Raw genomic sequence first — 20,821 nt, 5'->3', positions numbered from 1 at the left:
AGAATTCATCTATCAACTGTTAAAGTTGACAACTAAATCTCAGCTTATTATTGTAGAATGTTGAAATCCACAATTTTTTATTATTTCGTTCCGTTCCTAAGCCCATTATCCTTTTACAAAAAGTCACCTTGAAAGTTCCAACCCTTTAGCAATATTTCAAGCTTGTTACAAGTGAAAGTCAATTATAAACTTAGATTAAACACAAGACATGTAATCTTCCTCAGTGGTGTATTTATAAGGACAGCGCAGTTGAAACACTTCATTAAGTCCAAACCTCAATTATATTCCAATCTACTCTTACTCCGTCATAGTGTAATCATTTCCATCGTCTACCAGAGTTCCAAATTCCCACGAAGGTGTTTCTGACTCAGTCCGAGATTCAATTATGTCCTACGCAGTTCGATCCAGTTTTCAGGTTTTTAGCAACACCTTTTCCAGCGAATTGTAGGTGGTATACCAATGTAGGCGGCTTATTATAAATACAACTCTTTATGTGTATCAGCGTCTCGCACAACTAATGTTTCAAGGTCCTTCGCCTTATACGGAGACACGGATTTGTCACATGGTCCCTGTGTATTTCCTGCGATAGTTTTCATTAGTCTCCTAATTTTACGTCACAACCACTGTTTTGAATGTATTTACATGATTGAAACATTTATTTTCTTGTCAACAACATTTGCATAACTGAATATTCTGTGGAGACTTCAACGCTGGATCTGTCAAGAACTTCTAATAAATTTTAAACGTAATTTAAGTATTTTTTATTCAGGACTGTAGTAGTCAGTAATTAAAGAGTGAAATAATATAATTAACAAACGTTTAGATTTTTTTAAGTTCTTTTTAAAATATTTAAAAAAGGTCAGTTTTAAAGTAGTGGACGGATATGAAACTTTTTAGAAGATATTTATCTAACTAACCGCTGGCTCCTGTCCTGGTTCTACCTTTACAACATTATTGTTGTGTTTGAGGCTTACGTATAGAGCAGAAAGTATGACCGTTGGACATTGAAAGCCACTACTAAGTATTTGTAGGTATCAAAGTTTGTTTTTACAAACATTAAAGTAATTAAGGTAAATTTATTTTATTCATATAATATCTGAATTTAGTATAACTTCGAGTTACAAGTTTTTATTAATTTATATTTACTACTGTTATGAAAAATATTGTTAGCTGCACTATATATACAAGAAACAATAACTTATATCCTAAATTAATTTCGTTAGAACTTTTTACGAGGCGCACATCAAGAATATAGTAACAAAGTCAATTGTGCATAAAGCAAAATAGTTATATTTTATACAAACCCATAACTTAGTTCCTTGGCGTCTGCTGACCTTGGACAAGTCTTACGTCACAAATCAGGTCTGTAAACGAGTCTTATCATAAAATGCGAACCAACAAGCTCGCGGGGCTTGTCGTCCTAAATTACAAAATTAATGGAAACAGAATCTTAATTGCTGTCCTTCCTCCTTGGATAGCAGGTTACGAAACGTTTAGTGGAAACGCATAACGTAGAGAATATCAGGGTCATAATGGTTGGAGTAAACAAAACCATATTTGGGCCATTTTACGTCAACATAGTGAGCTCAAAAACAGAACTTGGTAATAGCTTGTAATGAAGAGTTATAGAAGCAAATAACAGTTTTGTCCTTCCAAAGTGAACAACCAGGAATGTCTCATTCCATTTTCCTGCTATACATTGTTGGATTATGCATTGTCAGGGTGGTTTAGGTCATGTTCAGCTAGTCTGTATGGAACCTTAATCTGGTTTAAATTAGCAAAACGTTAAACCAAAGACAATTCAAACTAACTCAAATTACTGTAAAGCCCATCTAAAGAGTATCAATAATCAGTGATGAGTGACAAGTTGAGTAAGAATAGTGTATTTATATTCATTGTAAATAATTTTATATAAAAACTATGTGAAAGAGGGTTTCACGACTTTAGGGATTTTTTTTATAAAAGGGTAACTCGTAAGAGCCTATGTGTGTTTTGCATCTTCCTAAGACCAACATTAAATTGTATCTAGTAGTAATAATAATAATAATAATCACCGTTTTGATATAGACTATCTACAAAGTGATTTAATGTTAAGTGTTTGTGTGCGTGTGTTTGTGCGTCAGTGTTTGTGTGTGTTTTGCGGCGAGCGTCAGATCTCTCCAGTGATTGGGTCTTGTTGAACATCTCGAGCTAATCACTGTCCGTTATCCAGCATGACTTGGACACACAAACATCCTGACACACACACACACACACACACACACACACACACGCATACAGTTTTTTTTTTTTTTTTTTTTTTTTTTTTTTTAAAAAGAGGTTGGCGGCCTCTTTTAACCTTGCATTTGCCCGTCCACATAGACTAAGCGCCCGTGCGTGGATCGTTTACAGCAAAGCAAGGAGTGAGCCGGTACAGTACAAAGGTGAACTGTACTGATAAAATGTTATCGGCAGTGACCAGGATCCGAACCCACGACACTACTGCCTTGGGCCCGAAGTCCGCGACGCTACCGACTGAGCCACCGACTCACTAAACTCACTGACTCACTGTGGATGAGTCGGCCAGTCATCTTCCACAACAGGCTTGTTTAAACAACTCTTAGTTGCGCTTCCTAATTAATCTAGTATGTGACTCGAGAAAACGAAAATGCAAGGAAATTGTTGTATGTAATCAGAATAAATGTTAATACTCCTAATAGCAATGATTTAAATTTATATATCCCATGGCCATATATATTTAGCAATGTTGGGACGATATGAAAGTTTTTGTAGAACAAGGCAAAAACACTGAAGATCAGAATTCGTGGCCGTTTTCTTTTTACTTAGTTACTTACAAATTCTGGAATAAATTATATTTATATGTATGCCTAGCTGTCTCAAAGTCAAACTAGCCTCCTAATTGGTAAAAATACGTTTATAAATTACATTATGGAACTAGTGTGTAATGTTTTTAACCCCATCATGCTAATTTTATCGGTATATTATTTTATATTTAGAATTTCTAGCAGTTTTTCAATAAGAAGATTTTACACAGTGTAAATCATATGCGTGTTATCCGTGATTTTAAATGATATTAGGTTTCAGATGTTGATACTATAGCGGAGTATGACACAATCAACGCAATATACAGTTAGTTACGTAATAGACTGACATGACAAGTGGGTACTTCATGTCTCGGCTTACAAATGGTATCTTACCAATTTGCAATTTAGCAAAACGGGAGAGTAGTGGGAGGCAATGTATCATGCATATGACTAAGTGGGTGAAACAATATGAAGGCGGCACAGTAAAGAAACACAATCTTGCAGCTGTTCTTTCAGCTTCGCACGTTACTTTGTCCCACCTTCATATCTTAGGGTGCTGGACGATTAGCATTGAACCGTTTTGCACGTTACTCCAGGGATGGTGTAGTAAGCTACGGAATGATAACGTAGCTAAAAGTATTTAATTGATGATTAGTGGGATTTGGACCCTGGATCTTCGGAGCCGAAGCCTAGTGCTGTACCACTAGACCCACAGAGCATTATAGTGTTGACAATAATTTGTGTAAATTATTTTAAACGTTTAAATTACTCTCTTTAAAAAATTTATATTTCTTTGTTAAAATTTACAATAATTTGGGAGTTTTAAAAGATAAAAATTTAAAATTGAATCCTCAATTTATCTAGATTTATTATACTTTTCAAATCGTTTGGTCTCTTTAATTTTTTTCATAAACTTAACCCTAAGTGTTTTAATTTTTTTATTTGCTGAAAATACGCGACAATGTTCGTTCAAAATTCAAAATATTATATTATAGAAGAAAAACAAAGCTAATAATTAACTGTTGGAAATGAACTTTTAATTTCTAATTTATATAGGAATTCCCTAAGCATTTTAATGCTCATCCAATAAAGTTGGTTATAAATGTAGCATCACTAATGTAACGCCCTAAAAAAGATTTAACTGTGCGTTGGTATGCACATAATAGAAACCTTGTTATTCGAAGCATAAAACTCATCAGCCATAGTTATACGTCAAATCAGTCAATTTAATATTTAAATTATTTTATTTTATTTTAAAGTGACACGCCGTTGTTTGTTACTTAAAGTCGTTATGGCAGTAAATAAAAAATATTTTTACCCACACACCCAACACAAACACGTAATCTACCGCTAAAACAAACGTACAAGTTCCAACACAATTCAGACCATTCTACACAAACATTCCTTTACAGGTTTTTATCCGACATTCGTCTATGTGTCTCGACGCAGTCATTTCTTGTGTAAAACCCGTTTTAATTGCCTCAGTCCATCACTTATCACAATAACTACCCGGCCTTTATCGTAATTACCTGGGAAACTCGTAGGATCCAGAAGTGACAAATATCACCAGTCAACCAGCACAAGGAGACTGCTATAAAAGGTGTTAATCGCCATCCGGTTATTATTCCAATAACCATTAGAGGTAATAGTTGAATATCGGTAAAAACCACCGTAGATTGTGGGAATAAATGAGGGAACTCCATTTACCTTCGTGAGGATGACTCAAGGATCAGTGTTTAGTGTGTACTCACAATGTGTAATGGAGTGTGAGATATGTTGTCTAGCTCTTGACCATGTAAGGTATTGTGAGTCTTGGATAGTAAAGAGGAGATGAAAATAGAGTTTCTTGAGATTGATGACAACGATTGGTAACACATATTTTATACGTCAAATAATGAATGTAGAAAAAAATTTCAAACGAAAGCTTTACTAATTACAATGATAAGATTAACAACAAACCATCAAACACAAAATCACGAACGAAATAAACAATGGCTATTGATGATTGGTGAGTGCTTTTAATGATTACTCACCACACCCCTTAGATGACTGCTTGCATACATAAATCCTTGCAAACATTTTACTTACTAAAATGGAATGGGTTGCATTCATTACGGTTGCACGTACAGATGATATCGTTTGTCACGGCACTTCATAAGAAAAGACAATTTGAGTAGGTTCTTCCTTCATATAATGATGTACAAAAAGGGTCACGTGGTATGTGGAGTTCAGTTTCTCATCACGAAATATTTTTTATATTTTTACTTCATTTAAAAGGACATAATTGTGGTTCGTTAAAGAACCATTGAAGTCATTGAAACTTATGCAAATAGTGGTACTCACAATTAATAACGTACACAATCCATCACATAAAGAAATGGCAACTCTTTAGGTTAGTCTGGCTAATGCAAGAAAACTGCACCGACTAGGCTGAATCTGTTCACAAAGGACCTCGTTAAAAATATAGGCTTTAACATGTGTTTAAAATGGCGCCTGAGAAAGTTCAAAGTTTCCAAGTGCAACTTTTCCCAGTTGGTAGAAAAATATGAACGTTGCGAGTAATTGTGTCCTCTTAGTTTAATGGAAATAAACCAAATATAGCTATTTGAAACTAAGTTGTACAGTTTGTAAGGCTTATATAGTTAATCGTAAACTAGTAACTGCTAGCTACAGAAGATTTAAAGATGCCCGCTGTTCTATTCTGCTTCCGTTGCAAATAACGTCCGTATCAACTGAATAAGTCAGTCAAGTGTAAGCTTAATAGTACAGCAACAAACTTATGACTTATTGGTTTATTTCAACAATTTAAATTGTTGGGTATAGCTGTTGTAGCAATATAGCTACAAATAATTACAAGCTAGCATATTTTTCAATAGCCATGGTCCAGAAAGGTTTCCCTACTTGTACGATAAATTACTTTGCGCTAAAACAAATAAAATGAACTCACACATCTATGCAAAATACCCTACCTCAAAGGCGACAACACACTAAACCTATGTTCAACACAAAATCAAGTGTTAAACCCACCCGAAGAGCCTAACGTTACGTAAACCCATCGACAATAGATACTGAAGGTAAAACCGGTATATAGAATGTTATACGAGGGACTATTTTACAATAAGGCATGAATGAAATGAAACTAGAGTGTGGCGTAGGCCATTCACATATGTAACTGAGACGAACGTGTTAATGGACTGAGTGTCATGGACTCCAGCCTACCAGAGTCTTTGAGTAATTTAACATCAGAACAGATTTGCTATTGTGGACTATTTAACTACGCTAGGTTGGCGCCGAGTTGGCAAGCTATAAATATACCAGCCCACACAGCTGGGAACTAACACACAGCATAACTAGGAATTACTGATCCTAGCGTACCCGACGATTTATGGTGCATTGTGTACTCATGTCAACGTTTGCTTGAGTACTTGTTGTATAATATGAGTATTTGGAAAATGTGATGAATGTGTTTTTATGCAGGGGATTTAGGTTGGGTTTTATAAGTTTATAAGATTATTTGGGTTCAGGACGAAAACTGTAAAACAAGAAGTGCCTTGTTTCGGCACACTTCTGAAATCAATTAAATGAATTTGAAGTCATGGGCTTATCCTAACTCCGCGAGGTGGTCAGAAAACGGTTGGTCTGATGGAAAAGGCACGAGCCATCTGTTTAGGAGATCCGGGTTCAAATCTAGCTAATCATCGTTTTCCTTCAGCTATGTGAACAACTTACACAACCCACCTTATGCTGGGGGTCCATAAATATACGAATCGGTAAGTTTTATGTCTAAATTCTACTAAAAGTAAATAGAATTTACTACAACAACAAAATACCGTTCTGAACAGGCAAAATCTGAATAATAAGTTACAACGAAAAGCAGTTGAAGAAATTAGTGTTAGGTATCATAGGGTTTACCAAGTGTTCAATTTGAAAGTTTTTGAAAAGGTGTAAATTTTTAAATTTGAAATATTTGCCATCACACTAAACTTATGCACAATGGAGTGCAAACCAAACTAACACAATAAACTGTTTTCTTAAATTATGTACGATTATTTTAGGTACTATTAAACCAACCATATCATTGGCCGCAATTAACCTGTTAATACTTGGGCCGCAACTCGTACAAAACTTTTTTCAGTCTGGGCCGCAACTCATACGCTAAATGAGGTTTGGGCCGCAACTCACCAACACCGAAATATAGTTTAACAAATAATACAAAAAAACCAATTAATTGTGAACATTCCAATGGGTTGATTATTAAGTTAAAGCTATTTAAGATTCGCAGCTTAACATTGAATGTGCACAAAAATGATCAAGTAAGTAGTATTCAGTTTCAACATAATAAATGTAATTGTCTATCGTTTGTCATGTGCTGGTCCCTGGGATTTTTACTTCTAAAATAATAATAAACGAGCATTTTCTATTTGACTTTGTGGTTCTGTTGTATTAAGTCATCAAGGAAGTAATAGGCGTGGCGTCGCAAAGAGCTGCATACATTAGATTTACCACACCAAGTAGGAGCTAGGTTTGTCACCGTCTGGGGCCCGAGGTTGATTTGTGATCTCAGAATACTAATATGTTGTAAATATATTTAAATTATGTTCTATGCTCTAGGTGTAGCGAATCCGTACGTCAAAACACCTTGAATAACAATCTCTGAGTTATTCTTTATTCAACCGAAGCAAATTACTGGTAGATTAATTAAATTTTCTTTTAATTTTAATGTACAAAGTATAATTTTATGATGCAAAATTTATAGGGAATGAGATATAAGTAATGGTTTTGTTAATATTACAGAACATATATAAATAAATATGAGCGTATGCAGTTAAATTATTAACTTATGTGAAAAGGATTGAAAATATATTATTTTACGTGCACAATAAGTATAAACTCAAAATAGAGAGAAACAACCTAACAAAAGGAGGAAAATGGAAGGATTAACGACGAAACGATTCTATTTTTAACCTATCTCCGTTGGTTTTCCAGCAATCGCACAGTAGACAATAGACAACCTTGCCACTTCTGACGTCGTAGCTCCATATAAGGGCATTGCTACACTGTTACGCCAATTGACGCGAATGTTTCGACAAATGGCGGCTTCACACTAATGGGCAATGGTCGTGAATCACTCATAAAGAATAAAAACATTTCTGGATTCCTGCTCGTCGACACTTGGAGCCATTTTGCGACCTTGCAGAATCCTTGGGCCTCGGATCTATTCCAGGAGGAATGCGAGTTTCCACATATCTCACAGAGTTATGGGAGTTTTAATGGAGTTAATCGCTTGTGGATCTAATTGTGGTGGACAATAGCCCCCATAAAGACAGCAGTCAGCAGTTCAGTTAGACACGGTTAGACGTTATTGGTGCAAGGACTTTACAAGGACGATGGCATTCTTGGTCCTTCGTGCCGGATTGGACGTGTTGATGTATTCTCTTAGTCTCTACAAGTTATATGAATGTCTTTTAAATCTTGTACTATAGGAAGAAATGCAGCCTTAAACGTTGTTGCAATGATTTGACGTTATTAATTTAGTAAAAGAGTGATTAATGTATATTCCTAAGAATCTAAAAGCTGCCTGGTCAATATAAGAAGTTAGACTCTATTGCACTAAAATTCTTGTACTACAATTTTAACATCATTTATATAATCAAGATAAAAAATTTGTTAATGACGTTTTGGTTTTTAAAAGAAACTATGCCAATATTTTAACTAAAAGTATAAACATATTTGTAAAGTATTACTAGTCCCTTGGCATTGTAGCGAAAGGAGAAAAGCACAATTTGCTAAAGTAACCACTGAAATAAAAAGAGAAATGTTGAAGCGGTATGCGCTAAATGGACTTCACATGTTATAACAGGATGAGTAGTATACCAATACTTCTTATCCTGCAACCTAAACTTAGTAGTTAGGGTGATATTACTTATGGATACCATTAAAAGGATTGGTTGATCCATTGAAGATGTAAAATAAAACAGGTGCTTGCATCAAAACCATCAAATATCTTAATGTTTTTTTTTACCCAGAGAATCTAATGAAGTAGGGAGTTGGGTATATTTTAAATTAAAAAATAAAACTTATGAGGTTATAGTGGATTATAGGCCACAAACAACAAAATAAACTGCGCAGATCCGTTATATTATAACCGACCACAGGACTTTACAATCACTAGTCATATCTTATAAAAGAGGTTATCTCATTACCAATTATAATCAGCTGGTACCCGGTAAAAATGCATTACAGTACAGTAGTGCGTAATAAAATCCCATTAATTGATAAAGGCGGCAAACGGCTATTTTCCGTACTAATTCCTTGTGTTTTCCTTGTAAAACAGAGTGGTGTGGCGAAAGCATAATTAAAATTCTCACTGTTTCACAACATATAAAATATCACTAACAATTGTCATTTATATCCATCTCAAATCCTCGATATAAGCCACGAGACCGTCCGATAAGCACACATGTGATGTGAGCACGTATCATATTCAAACAAGAAGCACGTGCTCGTGTGTGTGTAGGTGGGCGGCAGCGTGGGCGGCAGCGGTCATGCCGTATTTAAATGAGCTCACCCGCCCCACATTATACCAGCGACTGACACAATCTTGCTAATAACGATGGTCAGTGAGCCCACTAGGCTGCGGTTAGCAGCCACCTTTTATCTGAAGAAGTTATCTTGTGATATTGTCTTTGTAATGTGCTATAATGTAGAAGTCATCAAGATAACATGATAATTGGAATCAAAATAATGGTCTCAGAGAATATATTGAGTTTACATTTAGTTTAATTAGCTTATTGCGTTACAAAGATAGGGTGCTAATTTATTATTTACAACTACTTGCCTAACTATTTTGTTAAGTTTCAGTTAAATCATAACGTCGGTTATCAAATTAAAGCAATTGACCTATTTATTTAAAGCAATCAGATTAATCGGCCCATCAAGTCTCTGTTCTTTTCGAAGATGAATGGCAGAAACATTTACATCATAACTTAATTTTACATTATCAATCTCTTATTGCTGAGAAAAAAGAAATTCCCGTGAATCTTACAGTTGGTAATTACTTTGCATTTATTTATCATAAGATTTATATTTTTAGAGATAAAGATCCTCAAATCTATAGTATATGGTTAATAGAAGTCGGTTGTAAGACTCAATTTCCTCACGTGAAGAACCGGATTCTATCGATCAATTAGTTCTGTCACATGTCAATTAGGTCTTCTAGCCATCAATCAATTGTCATCATAGTCCAGAATTTAAACTATCAAACTATAAGGCTCTTAATTGGTTGTAACACTTGGTCATCCTAACACTAAAGCTCCATGTCAGTATATTTCATTAGTGGACTAAATTAAAAACTATAAAAAATGTGTCCACGGTTTGAATGTCTTCTGGGACCAAATTTAAAATAATAAATCAAAATTGTATTTTAACTCTGATTTATTCGTGCCATTGGCAGATCCTACCACGTACAACTTTTAAACAACATAGTGAACCTGGAGTAATATAACCTTTGAAGCGTCTGCGCCATCGCGTTCGGTTCACCCTACCGTTGAGACGAGAAGTATATGCTCCTAGCGAGCAGGAGCTTCCCAAGACGTGGCGCTAGTCGCCACAGCCATATTTTTTTTATTTTTTTTTTTTTTGAAGTCTCCAGCAGCGCACTGTATAGCATCTCACCGCCGCTGCCAGACGGCTCTATAACGTACTCCCGCCGTCCAGCATAACTCAGGTGTGCATACAGATAAATCTGGCGGCCTTGCAGCATTGCCGCGCTTTGTAATTAATTGACCCACGTCCCTTCTAATAGACCAATTAACTTTTTATCAATTTAGTTTTACGGTTTCCATAAAAGCGGAGATACGTATCTTTTGATTTATATCCAGCCGTCGTTAAATTAATGTATGCTAAAAGTCAAATATTAAGATTTATGAATTAATCGGGCTTTTGTTGGTGCCTTGTCTGCAGATTAACGGCCATGCCGTTAAATTATCTCTGGATCCTTAGCTAGTAAAAAGCTATTTTTATAAGATACAATGATGTCATTGAAATTGTGGTATTTGATTGGGTTACACTTACCTTCGATTGTCTTACAATATAACAATAACTTCAGTTTTGTTATTCTGTACAGTAGTTAGATTTATGTCTTGAAAAATGAAAGTAATGCTGATTTATGACAGAATTTTGACAAGCATTAATCTCAGGATTACGAGTATGAATGACAGTATAGACCACTTGAACGTAATATTACTGTAGTGTACTGAATCAGCTGATACAATTTAAATGGGTTTTCAATACTTTGTTTACATTTTTGTTTGTTTACGTTTGACATAACAACAGAGTTACTTGGGGTTTCAAATATAACTTTTCTAACGAAAATGTCTTGTTACTTTACATAATTATTAAATTCCATGTTGATGGCCCCTGGATTACTTTAATGACTAAAATAATGGTACAATACCTCGTCAAGTAGTCCAAATGATGATTGAGGTTAGCAACCTACATGTTTCGCCGTAAATACGGCATCGTCAGGGTTACAAAAACGAAGACATCGATGTCACACGCACACAATAAATACACGAAAATAAACATTTAATTACGGAGAGTAAACATTTAATTAACATTGATAGGCCTATCACACGCACACGACACGGACGGTCCCGGCGCAGGTAGTAGACTGCAGTGTCAGACTCCTTCGTCGTTGTAGTCCATGTTATCAGTAGGACAAAGGTCCGGTGGCTGGTTATTTTGGTGAATTAGCCCATTGAAAATAGAGTGTGACTGGAACTGCAGTTTTTCGTTGAAGATATGTCCACTGGCAGTGTTGTCGTGGTACAATTTGTAAATTTCAAACTCCTCTAACGTGTTTAGTTTACTACCTTTCCTACATTTATGTAGCACCTCGAGACCGTCAGCAATCTCACTCATGTTATGATTTTGGTCGATTAAATGCTGGGCAAACGCTGAATTCTGTTTTATTAAACGTGGTTTGGGCCTGTGTTCGTTGTAGCGAGTAGCGAACCCACGACCTGTTTGCCCAACATATTGGCTCGGACAATCTTGGCATTTGATTTTATAAACACCTGTCATTTCCATTTTATCTCTTGATCGGTCAGTTTGTGACAGGGTGTTACGAGTACGGTTTGTAGTTTTGAATGTCAATTCGATTCCCTGCCTACGAAGCTCTTTGGATAGGCAATTTTGTAGTGTGTGGGAATATTCAATACATACGTACTTCTTACGTTCGTCCTTTTGTTTGACCTCTCTATTATGGTGTTTGATTATAAGTTTGTCTATAATCCCGCTATTATAGCCGTTGGATATGGCTATATGTTTGATGATATTGTATTCATTATTGTAATTTGTGGGACTTAAAGGGACCGTTAGAAGTCTGTGAACCATTGAGTTGTATGCTGCAATTTTTTGAGAATGTGGATGATAGGAGGTCGAATGAATGGTCTGAACTGAAAAAGTGGGTTTCCTGTAGATTTTATAATCGAATTTATTGTTAATTTTAGTTATGGTTAAATCTAGGAAATGTATTGCGTTGTCTTTTTCTGTTTCTAAGGTGAACTTTAGTCTCGGGGCTATTTTGTTTAGATAATTTAAGAGTAGATCCAACTGCCTTTTACTGCCATCAAACAAGACAATGGTATCATCGACATATCTATTGTATAGCATTATTTTGGAATGATATTTGTTCTTATCAGATAAAATGTACTCATTTTCAATGTAATTTAAGTATATGTCAGATAAAATTCCAGAGAGTGGGGAGCCCATTGCCAGACCATCAGTTTGAGAATAATATTTCCCATTAAATGCAAAATAGTTTTGTCTCAAAATCTCTCGTAACAGGTCAATAATCTCTTTTATTGCCTCTGGTAACATAGCTGATTTGTTTGTTAGGTTTGTTTGTATTATATCTATGGTTTTTTCTATGGGCACATTCGTGTATAAATTCACTATGTCGAATGAGGCAAGCAAATGGTGGTTTTGTATGTGCCAATCTTTGGTTTTGTCAATGAAATCATAAGAATTCCTTAGACTGTGGTTATTGTCTAACACTATGTTATCCTTTAGGATTCTTTCTAGTCGTTTAGCGATATTGTATGTGGGTGCATTTGTGTAGTCGACTAGTGGCCTGATGGGAACGCCTGTTTTATGTACCTTAGGAAGCCCCCGTAGTATCGGGGCTGATGGGTTCATGATACGTAGATAGCGAATATCGTTATCAGTGAATAACACTTTACTTGAATTTATCAGAGTTTTGATTTTTGTTTGATAATTTTTAGTAGGGTCTTTCTTTAGTTCAATAACTTCGTTAGCAGTGATAAACTCATCAACTTTAGCGATGTAATCTTGTTTGTACATTATAACGGTGGTATTACCCTTGTCGGCTTTACAAAGCATAGCATCGTGTTCAGACAATTTGTTTTTTATGTTTTTTAGAACATTAATTTGATGTTTTTGCGACATCGTTAGACTGGTAGAATTAGGGCTTTGTTTGTACTTTGCTTTTAATTTCCGTGATAAACATAACCTGGCTTCATTCCTGCAGTCATTGTCGGAGATTGATTTAATGGCTACTTCAGCGTTAATTAATTCACTGAACATGCCTCGCTTACCAGTCATTGGGAGGTTATGTTTGAGACCTTTGTCTAATAAAGACATTTCATCAGTGTCAAATGAGATGTCAGTATTGTTTATTGTATTAGGATAGAAATCAAAATCAAACATAATGACAGTTTCCTTGTTCTTTTGACCATTAACTAGTTGTGTGAGTTTCTTTCGTGTTGTGGCCTTCTTTTTCCTCATGACTCTAGAAACGCCTGATTCGGCATGTCGAACTAGGCACTCCAGTTCAGCAAAATGGGCTGTATTAGCTAATTCTAGATACTTTTTCATGAGCAAAGTGTTTAGTAAAGACTTCTTAAAATACAAATGTTTGATTTCATTTTTTATCCATATTTTCTCTGCCATATTCTTAGTTTTCTTTGCAGCGTAAGACTGATTTTTAATTTTTATCTGTGCGTATTTAGGGATGACGTTTAGTTTTAAACAATCTTTATTAAATTTTATGTTTTGTGTTGCGTTTGCCAACTTCATCTTAATGTTTTTGTATTGTATGGCCAAATTGAGTCTGACACTGCAGTCTACTACCTGCGCCGGGACCGTCCGTGTCGTGTGCGTGTGATAGGCCTATCAATGTTAATTAAATGTTTACTCTCCGTAATTAAATGTTTATTTTCGTGTATTTATTGTGTGCATGTGACATCGATGTCTTCGTTTTTGTAACCCTGACGATGCCGTATTTACGGCGAAACATGTAGGTTGCTAACCTCAATCATCATTTGGACTACTTGACGAGGTATTGTACCATTAGTTACATAATTAACTCACAGTACTACAAATGGCGCAGTCTACTAAACGGACCGACGATTTACGTATAGATACTTTTGATGGTCATTCTGAAGAATGGACTTACTGGCTCGAACGTTTCAAGATTGCATTACGAAACAGAGGAATCAAGAATGAGGATACAAAACGAGACTTGTTGCTAGGGAACCTTGGACCTCAACCCTTCAAGCTAGTATTTGACCACGCACGACCTGATCCCGTCAGTAATCTTCACTTTACAGGAGTTATTGATATACTTAAGAAATACTACACACAAAAATCCGCACCACTATCACAGCGGGTTATCTTTAGTCGCCGTTTCAGACAAGAAGGTGAATCTGTTAGTCATTTCGAATTTGCTTTGCGCGAAATTGCAGGTCTCTGTGACTTTAGTGACAACTTAGACGAACGGCTGAGAGATCAGTTTGTTCTGGGCATCAACAATGATCGCTGGCAACTTGAACTTTTGCGCTTACATGCTACGACAGATACTACATTTGAACAAGTCACAAACACCGCTACTTTATTGGAAAATGTTGACAATCAACAGTCACAATTCCGTAATACACGTTCAGTCAACAGAATAAGCAACAGGAACAAGAAGAATGCTTTCGAAACGATACCGTTGAAACAAGAAACAAAAGGAAACACTTCGAAACAAAACATCTTACATCTTAACAAGAGAACTGACTGCATTCGGTGTGGTTACAAGAAACATACACAAGGAACGAGCTGTCCCGCTGTCGATGCCACTTGCAACGCCTGTGGAGGACTGAATCATTTTGCACGCACTTGTCTTAAAGTGGGTAATGCAGTCATTATCAAAGGTAAGCGACTTAACATGTTAGAGGCAAAAAACTCGTCTTGTAACTCTAGTGTTAAATCTTTTTCTGATACAGATCAAATCCAAGCGATTAATAAAGGGTCGAAAGTAATGCTTTCAGTCAAGTTAAACAATCATACAATTTCAATGTTGTATGACCCAGTGTAGTACTGTGAGTTAATTATGTAAAGTAACAAGACATTTTCGTAAGAAAAGTTATATTTGAAACCCCAAGTAACTCTGTTGTTATGTCAAACGTAAACAAACAAAAATGTAAACAAAGTATTGAAAACCCATTTAAATTGTATCAGCTGATTCAGTACACTACATCGTCCCCCCTTCTTCTAAGAGTTAAGCCAGACGAAGTTGATCTGCGTGGCATCGTCTATTTAGTCCATTTGTATTTACTACATATGAGTAAGGACCATTCACTTTCACAATCGTTCCTTTCTTGAACCCAGCTCCAGATTTGTCTAGTACCCATACATTGTCGTCCTCTTTAAAAACTTTTTCTTTTGATTCAGGTTTTTGTAGCCGCTGTTGAACCAACTCTTCGTCGTTTTTCTGCTCAACGTCAGGAAACAACATGTCTAATTTGGAGCGTAATTCGCGACCAAACATCATAAATGCTGGAGTTTTTCCAGTAGATCTTCTCAGTGACGTTCTGTAAGCAAATAAAAAGCTGTTGAGTTTTTCTTGGAAAGTCCCAGCATTTCCTTTTGAAGCATTCATGCGTTCTTTGAATGTACGAACACATCGTTCCGCTAACCCATTGCTTTTTGGGTGATAGGGGGTGATTCGAGCATGTTTAATGTTTAGGCTCTTACAAAAGGTTTGAAACTCGTAGGATGTTAGCTGTGGTCCATTATCGCTTACAATTACCCTTGGATAGCCAAATCTTGAAAATAACTCTTCTAAAGCTTTGATCGTTGACTTTGTTGAAGTTGACGACATCGGGAATACTTCAAGCCATTTTGACCGAGCATCTACTACAATCAACCACATTTTCCCCATGAAGGGTCCGGCAAAATCGATGTGGATCCGTGACCAAACTTCTCCAGGAACAGGCCATGAGAATAACGGCATTTCAGGATCTTTGCTTCTGTTTTCTTGACATCCATTGCAATGTCTAGTGTGTTCTTCCAAGTCCTTGTCCAGTTTAGGCCACCAGACTTGAAAACGCGCCTTCCCTTTCATAGCTACAATACCTGGATGTCCCTCATGTAGTATTTCCATCACTCTTGATCTAAGTTTCGCAGGTATGACCAATCTCCCAAACCAAAGTAGAATTCCATTCTCAAAGGAAAGTTCTTCACGTTTGCTGTAGTACGGTTGTAGGTTAGTGTCTTCATTATTTTCCAAAGGCCAACAACCCCTTTTTACATAGTTTACTACTTTTGAAAGTATTGGATCAGTTTTTGTCGCTTCTTGCAAACACTTTGTCGATATTGGTAGATCCTGTGAACGCAAATGGAAAAGGTGTGCTTTGTTACTGCCACCCTGACAGTATAGACCACTTGAACGTAATATTACCAAGCCTCCTTTGGTTTATTCATTCAATTTCCAGGTTATGATGGCAAAGCTATTTCAATAGATTATTGAATTGAATTAAATTGCAATTCATAATCTATTTGTTCTATGCACAAAACAGAATAGGCTACAACATCCCATGTATATTACAGTATAACAATTTACAGCATAATCTATTACAGTGTATATTGTTGAAGTGTCGGGTAACAATACAGCTAATAAACTGTGTTATAGCGAAAGTGAATAGAATTGTAGTCAATCAATCAATTATTGAAGATAGGGACGCCACTGTGTGTGTATTTTAACCCAAATATGAGTGAAAAAACCAAAAAGTGTTTTTCATACATGTAAGATATAATTGGAGCTTTTTATAATTTTATGCAATTACGGTTAAATTAATTTATCTAATTTATTCCTGAAATCAGTTTTTTATAATTTCACGTTGAATTACCCTAAAATTTCTACAATTTTAAATCAGGTTGCAGATCTGTTAACACTTTATCCTCCGGTCCGGTGGAGGTTTGCCTAGAAGCATATCAATTTAACCTCACCTACATCTGCATTTTACATTCGATTCTCCCTCCGTTTCACGATCTGTGTACAAAGGACATCACTATGTAACCAAGGTCCTGAGATCGAATCTCAGCTGATATTGTACCGCCTTGAGCCCAACATATGAGACCAGATATCGCTCGTAATGATATGTCTGCTGTCTATATCGCTTGCCATCGATACGTAAATTGCCCACGTACATCGCCAATGACAATTACACATCTGATACTCGACGTTGCCACAGGCCAATATGGGAAGTCGTAAATTGCCTAAGGTGATTCTTGGTATAATTGCATCAGGCTGGAAAGGTGTTGATTATTAAAATGGCTTGACTTATGTTTGAAGCATTTACTTAAAAAGAAAATCATTGGTCAGCGACTTAAAAATAGTTATATTTTATTTACATACACAGTATCATTGAGTATCATAGTTTATTACAATATAATATAAGTCGAGATTCAAATGAAATATTTTTTTTTACCAAAAGTTGCATATGTACCTAAAGTTGTATAATTAAAAGCTGTGCTGAGAAATGAATTAAAACATTTCTTTAAAATACTTGTAATGTTATTATTTTTTCGATACGGTGTTTTGAATCAATAATGATTAAAATCTGTTTTCGAAATAATAAGAAAGAACATCTCTAGACACTTAAAATATTACAATAATTTAATAATAAAAACTAATTGTATCATTATCTTATGATTAAAAAAAGTAAATTTTCCTATTCCAATAGCGTAGACAACTTGTTAATTGTATTCCACTCATGCTCGTGTGATTTAACTATTCAAATTGCACCAAAACTACTAAAATGATAATACTGTACATTTAAGTATTGAGAAATTTTGGGGGAATCCAAGACACTTGTTATTTTAATCCACTTAACTCCACAAAAAAACGCGAGGATCCACAGAAACTATCACGAGTATAACTATATCAAGGTAAAAAGAGCGCATCTCTAAACGAGCGCTGCGGGTAATTCACCCGGAAGTCGGTTTTTGCCTCTAAGTGGCGGCGTTCCCGCCAAGGACGGTCTAATGGTCGTGTTTTCCGCGGGAGTACGGCACGGCGGCGCGTGCGTAGCTAGTGATTAGGGCGGCGGCGGCAGGGTTGATAATAAAGCGAAGTGAGCTCATTTAAATACGGCATGACTACCACCCACACCCAACCTACACACTTACACTCACCAGGCATCACTCAGGGGTGTGTGCTTGGACCGCTTCTTTTCCGTCATCCATCACGAATAAACAGCGTCCTAAAGCATCATAACACTTATTTTAGAATCATCATTAAACGAATTACGTGCAAATAAGCGTCATCAGCACCGATGAGTAATATTCAGTTTATGCTTGTAATCTTGCAGGCTTGCCTCTTGTTTTCAATTAGCTTCGGGTTGGATCCGGTCTCTCTACCAGGATGAAATAAATTATACGTTGCGATGTGAAATGTATCATTTAAATGTGAAATCTACAATCAATGGTTTGGTTTGAAATTTATTACTTTATCAATTTGGTGAGCGTACAAAGTATTGTTTATTGGTGGTTTTATACAGGGCCGGGGATAGTAGGTAGTACTAGCTACTATCCCCGGCCCTGGTTTTATACGTGTGCAAGTAGATAGGTGTCGTTACAAGACTCTTTGTTTTCAATTATTAACCGAACATACCCTGAAAAGCGATATCATACCTAAGTACCTCCAGCCTCTTATGTAGATAATAACAAAATATGATGTACTGAACTATGACATAAAAATTATACAAACAAATTCTGTTCAGTTTATACCACCAATCTTATATATATACTTATCTCATCAAAACGAATAGTGTTACATGCGACGTAAAATTATTATTTCATTCAAACTCTAATTTGAAAATAATTATTTTAGTATTCACTGTATTTTTAAACTGTTTTTTTGCGTTGATTGTTAGTAAAATAAGGTATTTATCTTAGAGAAATTCACATTCACAAATCATTCTTCAAGCATCTTAAATTTTCAATAAGCTAAACCATACTTATTTGCATTCACCGATGTGAAAGATTCAGTGCTGGCAGTATTTAAAAATCCATCGGACACGAGGCCAGAATAATTTAAACCGTAAATCCACTAGCAGTGTAGTGGCTACTGGTAGAATTATACCTCATTACCCACAAGGCTGGGTGGAAGGACGCCAGAGACGCTGTTTATTGGTGGGCTGCTCGGCCAATCAGAAGCTAGCTGGCGACCTAGATACATGCCATAGTGATACTACAATCACGACTTGCTATGACACATGACACGGCCTTGATAAGAGATAACATCACTGGGGAATGTCACCACAAGGTTGTGTGGGGATATGTGTTTCTCTGTGGGAGTGTTCAAACAAAATGGGGATTTGTATCTCAACTTTGTGTAGATTTTACAAAGTGTGCATGTGGTGACAAAATAAACATGAAGTATACATTAATTAATTTTAATTTTATTAATTTCCTCATTCCACAACTAAGTCCAAGTGAGTTATGGAATATATATCCAACATTAAACCTTCCCTTTTTTGGGAATGTGATTTTTTAAATGTAATTCATATGAACTATATATGTGTCCAAACGTTTTGAAGGAGAACAGGCAGATCGATTGTAACTTAAATGCCATGAAAAATATAGTTGAATTTTTAATTCTCGCTTAAAAATTCGTAACAACGTGATAATTATAGTTCTCATATTGGATTATGATTTATTTGAATAATATAGATTTAGTTTCAAAAATCGTTATTTACTTTTAAAGAACCTCATTGATAAACGTAAAATAAGTCATTACACTTTTATTTGTTCGCTTAAGATTATATTTATAAACTTTACTGAAATGTATACAAACAATTTCAATTTTAGTTTTATATGTATTAAATTATAGCAGACTAAGAAACAAAATTATTCTCGCCAATTTGACGTTGACTCGTGCAAAGAATTCAAAACTTTAAGAAGTATTGATCCAACAGCGATTTACATTGTATACAGTTATTAACATAAAATGAATCCAACTTACTGGTTCAAAGTGTTAATTTATTATCATAAACAACACTGATAGCGTAAGCAATTGATATAACATGATAAATATTTATTCGACAGGATATACCATGCAACTATTTACCAAATGCAAACACAACATCAGCTATTACACAAGAATAAGGAATTACAAGAACATATGACACATATCACTAGGCTACTTTAAAGTTTGATTACGGAATCCTAAACACACACCAGATAGTTAACAAGCTCGAGTAACCAGATTCCTTGACCACGTGGTCTGCTAGCCTCGCTGGCAGTGACGTGGTAGATGTTGATGTATCACATGTCAGCAAGGATCTGTGCTACGATCCATCCAACGGAGGTCCTTCTAATTGACCGGTGGCGCCGGTGATATATCTGCCTTCGAGTCTGCCTCTATGCTAATCATAGTACAAGGATAACCTACTTCTGGGTAAACACGCCGACATGACGTTTGTGAACCTAACTCAACATCTTTGTGTTGTAATTTTCTCAGGCACAAGAGGGCAAAGTCGTAGAACAACACCAGTCACATATTGTGAACATCGCCCACTGATACGTCACGTAATTTCATCTAGCTAAATGGTTGTTGCATGGATCACTTTTGCTCAATTCGGCCTCGTTCTTGTGTAATCAACTTACAAAATGGCACACCAAATAGTTTGTATTCTCCAAAACTGATAGGACTAATTTCAAATTTC

The 20,821-nt window shown here is 35.8% G+C and overlaps 1 protein-coding gene across 1 annotated transcript in view; it reads left to right on the top strand.

Annotated features, from left to right (window-relative positions):
* The window catches only part of LOC129001925 (uncharacterized), an 81,981-nt gene that overhangs the window by 22,566 nt on the left and 38,594 nt on the right, over nt 1–20,821 (top strand). The gene's annotated exons all lie outside the window — the stretch shown is intronic.

Source organism: Macrosteles quadrilineatus, unplaced genomic scaffold, assembly GCF_028750875.1.
Source record: "Macrosteles quadrilineatus isolate MER2022 unplaced genomic scaffold, UCM_ALF_1.0 Scaffold_9__3_contigs__length_116548681, whole genome shotgun sequence".
NCBI classification, from domain to species: Eukaryota; Metazoa; Arthropoda; class Insecta; order Hemiptera; family Cicadellidae; genus Macrosteles; species Macrosteles quadrilineatus.
Note: the sequence above shows the minus strand (reverse complement) of the source record. Positions and strands in the feature narration are given on the sequence as shown.